At 43.2% G+C, this 10,123-nt stretch overlaps 1 protein-coding gene across 2 annotated transcripts in view; it reads left to right on the plus strand.

Annotated features, from left to right (window-relative positions):
* The window catches only part of LRMDA (leucine rich melanocyte differentiation associated), a 1,159,904-nt gene that overhangs the window by 259,395 nt on the left and 890,386 nt on the right, over positions 1-10,123 (plus strand). The gene's annotated exons all lie outside the window — the stretch shown is intronic.

Below are 10,123 nucleotides of genomic sequence, written 5' to 3' on the forward strand. Positions count from 1 at the left end.
GAAATTGGATATTTCAGGCCACTATAGATTTATTGTAGGTGATACTGAATGTTGAGAAAGCTATATTAACCTTTTGTTGATTTGAAGTCATTTTACCTTACGCTCAGGACCCCAATTAACATTATTGATTTGAATCATACTCATCAACATCAGCTTATTTTGTGTTCATTTCCTTCAACACTAAGAGAGCTGAAACCAGGCCCAGAATTGAGATAGAATGATTGATCTGACCACGAAAAGCGTGTTTTGTACCATAATCTCACTTTAATGCTCCAGTAGTTACATTGTGTCAGATTGCTTTTGATGAAGCAATCTTTTTCTCATTGGAATTCTGCTTAGACCTTATATTGGTCAGCCATTTCCACAATAATGCTGCATAAGAAACAACCCCATTTATTTTCTTGCTCATATTCTGCAGGTTCACTGTGGTTTGGCTAATCTAGGCTGGGTGGCTCTGTTCCAGACAGCAGGGCAGCTGGCCTCGACCCCAGGCTGTGTATGGGCTTCAGTTCTGCTCCGTGTGTGGGTTCTGGGGCTCAGGCGTCAGAGTAGAGGCTGTATGAAGCATGCTTTTCTTGTGGTGGATCAATGGAATGCAGGAGCCAAGCCAGATCATAGTGTGATCAGGGCCTCTGCTCTGATCACATTATTAGATTTCACTGGCCTGAGCAAGTCTTATGGCCAAATCAAGTATCAGTGGAGCAGAGAAGTGAACTCTGTCCATAGTAGAGGGGAGGGGAATGAGTGTTTACTGGATCATAATCCAAACTGTTGTGGGCCTCTGGCTTTGTTACTCTTAGGTCAGAACGTTTATGCCATTTATTTCTCCTCTCATCATCCTGATATCAAACTAATTCCTTGGCCTAAACTAGGAGGACCAGCTTCTGAATTTCACTGAGGATTCAACTTGTGGAAAGAACTACTACTCTAACTTATGAACTTCTAGAGGGCAAAGAGATAGCATCCTGCTTTCTGTTGGATCCCAAAGGACTTGACACATAATAGACCCTTAGTATATATTACGTGAGAGAATGAATGCATAGTGAATGACAATCATGTTTCCTTTGTAGAACAGTTCAATAAGATTGGAAATACATGATAGAAATTAAATAGGGGAAAAGCTGATCTGACCATGAAGAGTTCAACCTAAAGTTTCAACCTAAAGAATGTGTGTGTGAGATACACACAAATACATGTATACCAACATATATACACATATATGTGTGCACTTAATATTTGTGTGTGTATACAAATACACATATAAAATGGTTGGATGGCATCACCAAATCAATGGACATGAGTTTGAGCAAACTCTGAGAGATAGTGAAGGACAGGGAAGCCTGGTGTGCTGCAGTCCACGGGGTAGCAAAGAGTTGGACACGACTTAGTAACTGAACAAGAACAATATACAGATACTATATATTATATAGTATATATACATGTACTAGCTTATTTATCTGATAACCCTGTGAAGGAAGAAAGTAATGATCAGAGAAGCTAGATGTTCCAAAGGTCAAACACCTGGACAGGGTCAGAGGTGGGATTTGAACCTCTGCACTTGAACTCCAAGCCAAATATTCCAAACTGGGGCCGCTTCTTGGAAGGGACTGGTGAATTTTTATTTTCTTCCTCACCAGGATTTTTCTTTTACCTTGAGCACGACGGTTTGACTCAGCGCAGCATCAATTCCCCCGGGACTGGTCTGTTAAAAGTGGACACATGGAACTTAAGAAAAAATGGAGCCAACGGCTGGAGATAGAGGGCTGCTTTCCCTTTCCATTTGTAATTAATGTTCACTGTATAAAAAACATAAAGCATATCCATCCCCAGGGACTCGCCTGACATTTTAAAACTTTCATCTGTTTTAATTCACGACATTGGAGGAGGGGATTTACACGGAGCCGAGCACTGGTGGCGAGTTGGCGGCCGCGTGCATTTCTCTCCTGTCGTGGTGGATGGCATGTGCTCTGGGCCCGAACAAATTATATAGCTTATTTAGCTCCCTCTAAAAACAATAATAGGCCTATTCAGATTTTATCTGTAATTTTACTTTGTTGTTGAGCAGTATTAATAATGCTGTTGTAAAGCAGGCCAGGGCAGCACTCCCTGAATTTCCTCTCCTCCGACTGTAGGATGAACAGCTACTCACAGAGCACAAAGGTGAACGTGTGGCTGGTCTCAGAGTTAGACCCTCAGCATAAGTTAGACGTGCTTGCCTGGATCAGAGCTGTGTTCATATCACATCTTGCAGATTTGGCGAGGGCTTTAAGAGTCCTGTATTTCAAGTTGGTTTTTATAGAAACTTGCTGTAGAACTGGGCAGGATTAATCACAGCTGAGATATATCACACTTAGTACAGTATTAAATTCTAGCAATGGAACGATGCAAAACCAGTCCATAACCTTATAAGAACATTGCCTGCTACAGTAATCACAGAGAAATACTGTATATCCAAATTAATGGGGAATAAAATGTCCTGCACTCTGGGTTTTGATGTCGGGCAAGGTTCCTAGGTGGTACTCACTTCCTGTCCTTTCTCCTGCCTGAAAGCTGGCTGAGGCAGACCTTGGGTCTTCCTGGAGTTTATTACCACAGTGGACTTGTGCATGTAGAGACAGTCTGCTTTGGGCATCCTTGCTTTGGCAGAGTTACCTAAGAACACCTTCCTTCATTCTGTAAAGATTGGTTACACACCTGTTGTGAGTGTGGAGATTACCAAGTACCTGTGACTTCCTCCCTCTCTTCAAGGAGTTGCCTCTGAGTCTATAGCAGGCAGGGTTATTGTTGTTCAGTCATTAAGTCATGTCTGACTCTTTGCGACCCCATGGACTGCAGCCCACCAGGCTTCCCTGTCCTCTACTGTCTCCTGGAATATGCTCATGTCCATTGAGTAGGTGATGCAATCCAACCATCTCATCTTCTGCTGCCCCTTCTTCTCCTTTTGCCTTCAGTCTTTTCCAGAATCAGGGTCTTTGCCTGTGCATCGGCTCTTTGCATCAGGTGGCCAAAGTATTGGGGCTTCAGCTTTGGATCAGTCCTTCCAATGAATATTCAAGGTTGATTTCCTTTAGGATTGACCGGTTTGATCTCCTTGAAGTCCAAGGAACTCTCAAGAGTCTTCTCCAACACCGCAGTTAAAAAGCATCAATTCTTTGATGCTCAGCTTTCTTTATGGTCCAACTCTCATATCCATACATGACTACTAAAAAAACCATAGCTTTGACTAGACTGACCTTTGTTGGCAAAGTAATGTCTCTGCTTTTTAATATAGTGTGTAGGTTGGTCATAGCTTTTCTTCCAAGGAGCAAGCGTTTTTTGATTACATGGCTGCAATCCCCATCTGCAGTGATTTTGGAGCCCCCCAAAATAAAGTCTGTCACTGTTTCCATTGTTTCCCCATCTATTTGACATGAAGTGATGGGACCAGATGCCATGATCTTAGTTTTGTGAATGTTGAATTTTAAGCCAGCTTTTTCACTCTCCTCTTTCACTTTCATCAAGAGGCCCTTTAGTTCCTCTTCACTTTCTGCCATAAGGTTGGTGTCATCAGCATATCTGATATCTGATATGTCATCTGCATATCTGCATATCATATCTGAGATTACTGATATTTCTCCTGGCAGTCTTGATTCCAGCTCGTGCTTTGTCTACTCTCCTCCCCAAAATTACCAGCCAGTGAAAGAAATGCTAAAATAGATTCTCATGAGGGACCATAGAATCTCCTAGAGAAACTTCAAAAGTTTGTAAAATCTGTAGTCTGAGTTAAGTCAAAGGATCTCTGTCATGTCCAGGCCCCTAGACACGTGATAGGTGGAGTGGTTATATCTTTTACCTCTGCCTTCCTCATTTTTCTAGTAACTGACATCAAAATGAGCTTGACTTTTGTGGTCATTTTAAAGGAGGCCCTATTTTACTATGGGAAGCTATTACTAAGTCTTATAAATGAGGAAAGCAATAGCTTGGGGTTTACTGTGGTCCTTTGACTCAACCTCTTGTCTATAAAGTGGCATTAGGATGCAGAAGCTTATTGAAGGCTTAGTTCCAAGTTGCAACCAATGCTTCTTCAGTCTAGTCCAACTTTGCTTTCAACTTTCTTGTAACATTGCCAGTTCAGTTCCTCCACCTTTAATTACAGATAAAACATTTTCCAAGGACTTAAGAACCTGTCATATTGAAATGCAAAGAAAAGAATATGCCAAAGAGACATTATTTGGACATTAATGGTCCATTTTGCCCTTCCATCGGAGAGGCAATGGCACCCCACTCCAGTACTCTTGCCTGGAAAATCCCATGGACAGAGGAGCCTGGTAGGCTGCAGTCCATGGGGTTGCTAAGAGGCGGACACAACTGAGCGACTTCACTTTCACTTTGCACTTTCATGCATTGGAGAAGGAAATGGCAACCCACTCCAGTGTTCTTGCCTGGAGAATCCCAGGGACGGGGGAGCCTGGTGGGCTGCCGTCTATGGGGTCGCACAGAGTCGGACATGACTGAAGTGACTTAGCAGCAGCAGCAGCAGCAGCAGCAGCAGCAGCAGCATACCCTTCCATGAAAAGGATTCATGGCATATCATGGTTTGAACCCAGTGACTGTGGGCTTTGCAGGTGGGTGAGACTGCTGAATACAGCTCAAGAAGTCAGAGGAGATGCTCATTCTCATCTCACCAAGGAGAACACATGCCCTATTCTCTCCCAAGTTGTTTCTCATTGCTGTGCAAATGTGGCTGGGCATCTGCATTTCTTGACATGCCCTCTCCTTATTTACATAATACACTCCTACCAAACAGAGCAATTATTTCTTCTTCTCTTTCAGTCTTAAAATTGGATCTTTTCTCCTTCTGCTAGTTAAGTGACTCACTTAAATTTAATTTTATAGTCTTTTGGAGTTCAGATAATACACTGATTTTGCCAGACATAAAGCTAGTGCAGTCATGCTCTGCTCTGAGATTGCTACCGTACACATAATGATACCAATAAATACAATAGAAGGATGCTTTCAGGGATTTTTGCTAGAGGCTTAAAGAAAGTATGCCACACTACTTTCAGAAGTGTTTTGAGAAAAGATATTTCTCCTCGAGGATTCAAATATGGAGGCTTCTAAAGGACAGCTTTGGTCCCCGAGGTGCTCTGCAAATGGTGGCCAACATGGGCAGTAGCATTTTAGGCCAGAGGTCCGTACATGGCGAGGAGGGTTTCAACCCATTTGCTCAAGTACTTGGAGAGATACCTCCTTAGAGAAAGAGAGAATTTCAGGGTGCATTTTCCAGGCTGACCCATATATCTGGCTATCCATTGTCAGTTCATTCATTCACCCATCCTCCTATATGTTTGTAGAGAGCTTGTTAATTTCCAGACACTGGGGAACCAACATAAATCAGATGTAGCCTCTGGCCCGGGATCCAGGGAACAAGAGATACACAAGTAATTTCAGTGTAATGTGATAAAAGCTTTGATGGTGGTGTTTATAATGTATTGGCTAGAGCAAGTTTGGATAGCTTTGCAGTAGAAAGACAATTTGATCTGGGACTCATGAGCGAGTGGGGTACAGACGATGAATAAAGTAATAACAGTACTCACAATGACAAAAATGATAATAATGGTTAACATTTATTGGATGCTTACTGTATGCCAGGTGCAGTTCTCAGTGCTTTTAATTTTTCTTGTAGTTTTACGTTCCTAACCCCATTCCTCTAATTTGCCCCTACCCCCCTTTCCTTTCCTCACTGGTAGCCGCTAGTTCATTTCCTACATCTGTGAGTCTGTTTCTGTTTGTTTTGCTATGTAATTCATTTGTTTTGGTTTTTAGATCTACGTGTAAGTGATACAGAGTATTTGTCTGACTTATTTCGCTATGTATAATACTTTCTAGGTTGATCCACGTTGGTGCTGGAATTTCATCCTTTTTATGACTGACAATCCATTGTGTGTTTGTCTTGTGTATGTGGTGTGTGTGTGTGTGTGTGCGCGTGCGCTGCTTCCCAGGTGACCCTAGTGGTAAAGAACCCGCCTGCCAATGCAGGTGATGTAAGAGATGTGGATTTGATCCCTGGGTCGGGACGATCTCCTAGAGGAGGGCGTGGCAATCCACTCCAGTATTCTTGCCTAGAGAATCCCATGGACAGAGGAGCTTGGCAGGCTATAGTCCATGGGGTTGCAAAGAGTTGGACACGACTGAAGCAACTTAGCAGGCACATGCATGTGTGTGTGTGTGTATACGCACATACATATGATACACACATATATATGTATGTCTCACATTGTCTATCCATTCATCTGTTGGTGAACATTTAAGTTGCTTCCATATCTTGGCTGTTGTAAATAGTGCTGCTATGAACATTGAAGTGCATGTATATTTTCAAGATAGTATTTTTTCTCCTGTTTGAGAAATTTGCCCTTTAATTTGCATCAAAATCAGTTTCTTTAGGGAATTCCCTGGCAGTCTAGTGGTTAGAACTCTGTGCTTCCACTGTTGTGGGGGATCAAGTTCCATCTCTGGTTGGGGAACTAAGATCCTGCAAGTTGCATGACCTCCCAAAATAAAAGCATTAAAAATTAAATCAATTTTGTTAAGTATTTGATTTATAGGTTTTGAATAATAAATAGTCGATGCTACAGTCACTTGATTGTTTAATCTTTATAGTGAGCATATAAGGTGTGTGTGTGGGGGGCTTCTCAGATGGCACAAGTAGTAAAGAATTCACCTGCCAATGCAGGAGACATAAGAGATGTGGGTTTGATCCCTGGGTTGGGAAGATTCCCTGGAGAAGGAAATGGCAACCCACTCCAGGTATTCTTTCCTGGGAAATTCCATGGACAGAGGAGCCTGGTGGGCTACAGTCCATAGAGTTGCAAAGGGTTGGGTATGACCACGCACGATCACTGGGCCCTTTATAATATCTATTTGACACATGAGGACTTTGAGGCACAGACAGATGGAGACCTTTGCTTCAGGCCACATCTCGGTGAAGTGGGAGAGCTGGAATTTGAACCCGAGCAGGCTGGAAAGCTGAAGGAACAGTGGGACAGAGAGGTATGAAAGGACCTGGCTTGGGGAGGACAGGAGGCCAGGAGGGAGGTACTGTGATGGTGCCACTTGGGTGTGTGAGAGAGTGGAGAGAGTCACCAATGGGAATGTGACAACGGGAGCATAAAGGTAGAGGAGAGCTGGGCTGAAGGGGGCCTGAGGTCTTCCGCTTGGACATTCCACTTGCCCTTGAATTTAACCTTTAGGTCTGAACTTGAAACTGACGCTTTCTCAGGTAGGTCCCCCCCAGACTAAGAGCCCCTTAATTATTTTTGTTTTTTCCTTTATGGTCGTAGTTTATTTACAAAACTTTAACATTTCTTCCCAACCAGACTTTGAGTTCCTGAGAGAAGAGGCTGTCTGTGCTCTGGCCACCCTGTGTTCCGAGGTCCAGTACCTGGTGCAGAATGGATGCTCTAGAAATATTTGTTGGCTGGCTAACTGGAGAGTTCCCAGACCCTTAATTTACTTCCTGCATTAATGGCTCTTATGTTGTCATTCCTTTTTATAGTATCATACTCTACATCTTCCACGAACCAAGTTCCATAACCCTTAAGCCATCAGCATACAGCAGGTGTCCAAACAATGGAAAATCTTTTAGCCAAAGGAGTATTTTCCCTCCAGAAGCTTAGATGCAACTCAGCATGTTTGTAATATGAAATCACTTCTTATCCTTAGATTTTCCTTGTAACAAACACATCAGAGCATGACTCCTAACAAGGCACAATAAAAATAATTGTTGGCTCAGCATAACTGAAGAAAGTGAAGGGTTTGGGGAATTACTCATAGATCCTAGTTCACCCTAGTGGATTGTTGAGAAGGGGCCAGCACGTTCTTGCAGGCTGACACGATTCTTACCAGGCCATCTTTTCTCAGGCCCTTCCTAGTAAGAAAGCCCTTGCTGTTGCATCTGCCTGTGTGTGAATCATAAGTTGGTCTATGGAATGGTTGTCTCACAATGGATGGAGGAGTTTGCCTTTGCCTTTGGTAGCTGTGAATTCTCTCCTCCTAGTAGGAGTTCTGGGGTTCAGGTTCTGTGTGGGGAGTATGTGGGTGGCAGACAAGTGGCCTCTCATTCTGAGCTGGGATGCTCCCCATACCACCTGGGCTGCGGACCATGCCAGGGCCCTTTCTGAAATGAGTCACTTCATTATCTGCTCAAAGACAGGCCTCTTTCCCAAGGTGAGGCATTCCCAGTCTATCGTTTTCACCAGACATGACAGATGAGCCACTGCTGGGAAGGGAATCTTTTGTGCTGATCCTTTCAGAGCCTCAGTCTACCAGCTCCAGCCCTTGCAGCCACTCTGCATGTGAACCTGAGATGCCAGAGCCAGAGAATCTTCACATTCAGTCCTTGAGCTGGACTGGATTGGCGACTTTCAGTTTTAACAATTTTTTTTTAATTGACATTAAGAAATAGATTTCCTATTATAGCCTGCACGCACGTGTGTAGATTTCATAACTGAATGAGAAGTATCACAAAACAGTGCTGATCCTTACTCTATACGGTGTACTGTACTCTGTTATATTGTTGAAAAATGCTTGGAGCATTGTATACATGTCCGTCCCAAACTCCCTAACTATCGCTTCCCCCGTCCTTCCCCCTGCTCCGGCAACCGTAAGTTTGTTCTCTAAGCCTGTGAGTCTCTCTCTGTTTTATACGTACAATCATTTGTAAAATTTCTTTTCAGATTTTGCTTATAAGGGATGTCATGTATTTCTTTTTCTCTGACTTCACTCAGTATGACGATCTCTAGGGTCCATCCGTATTGCTGAAAATGGCATTACTTCATTATCTTTAATGGCTGAGTAATATTCCAGTGTAGATATGTGTGTGCGTGTGCATGTGCTCTCAGTCATATCCAACTCTTTGCGACCCCGTGGACTGTACCCCACCAGGCTCCTCTGTCCATGGGATTTTCCAGGCAAGAATACTGGAGTGGGTTGCCATTTCCTACTCCAGGGGATCTTTCCGACTTGGGAATCAGAACTGGGTCTCCTACATTGCAGGTGGATTCTTTACTGCGAGTGCCGCCTGGGAAGCCAAGTGTATATATTTGTACCACATCTCTCTCCGTTCCTCTGTTGATGGACATTTAGGTTGCTTGTACACACTGCTATATTAAAAATGAATAACCAGCAAGGACCAACTGCATAGCACGTGGAACTCTGCTCAGTGTTATGTGGCCGCCTGGATGGAAAAGGAATTGAGGGGAAAATGGATACGTGTGTATGTGTGGCTGAGTCTATTTGCTGTCCACCTGAAACTATCACAACATTGTTTGTTAATTGGCTATTGTTGTTGTTCAGTTGCCAGGTAGTATCTGTCTCTCTCTGATCCCATGGACTACAGCACACTAGGCCTCCCTATCCCTATCTGCCAGAGTTTGCCCAAGCTCATGTCCAGTGAATTGGTGATGATATCTAACCATCTCATCCTCTGCCGCCCTCTTCTCCTTTTGCCTTCAGTCTTTCCCAGCATCAAAATATATGTAAAATTAGAGGAAAAAATGCTAGGAGCACTCTGTAATTCAGTGTCAGGTACAGCTGCATTTTGAAAAACAGTAATTAGATATCCCGGCTTTCATGAGATCTGAGATCTCTGATATCCTCCCTTTTCTGAAGGAGAGATCCTTAGGTGTGATCTCAGCATCATACAACCAGTGAGCAGCAAAGCTGTGACTGTAACCTAGGCCTTCTGACTTTGATACAGCTTTTTTTATGTAAATAACTATTACTCAAAACATCTCTTCTTTTGTGTTCTTAATGTATATTTACCTTTTCTTTCTGGCTAAGAACACAGTGGGCTTCCCTTCTGGCTCAGCTGGTAACGAATCTGCCTGTAATGCAGGAGATCTGGGTTCTATCCCTGGGTTGGGAAGATCACTTGCTCCTTGGAAGAAAAGCTATGACCAACCTAGACAGTGTATTAAAAAGCCGAGGCATCACTTTGCCAACAAAGGTCTGTCTAGTCAAAACTATGGTTTTTCCAGTTGTCATGTATGGATGTGAAAGCTGGATTAAAAAGAAAGCTGAGCACCAAAGAATTGATGCTTTTGAACTGTGGTGTTGGAGAAGACTCTTGAGAGTCCCTTGGACT

This window comes from Bos indicus x Bos taurus, chromosome 28 (genome assembly GCF_003369695.1).
Source record: "Bos indicus x Bos taurus breed Angus x Brahman F1 hybrid chromosome 28, Bos_hybrid_MaternalHap_v2.0, whole genome shotgun sequence".
NCBI lineage: Eukaryota > Metazoa > Chordata > Mammalia > Artiodactyla > Bovidae > Bos > Bos indicus x Bos taurus.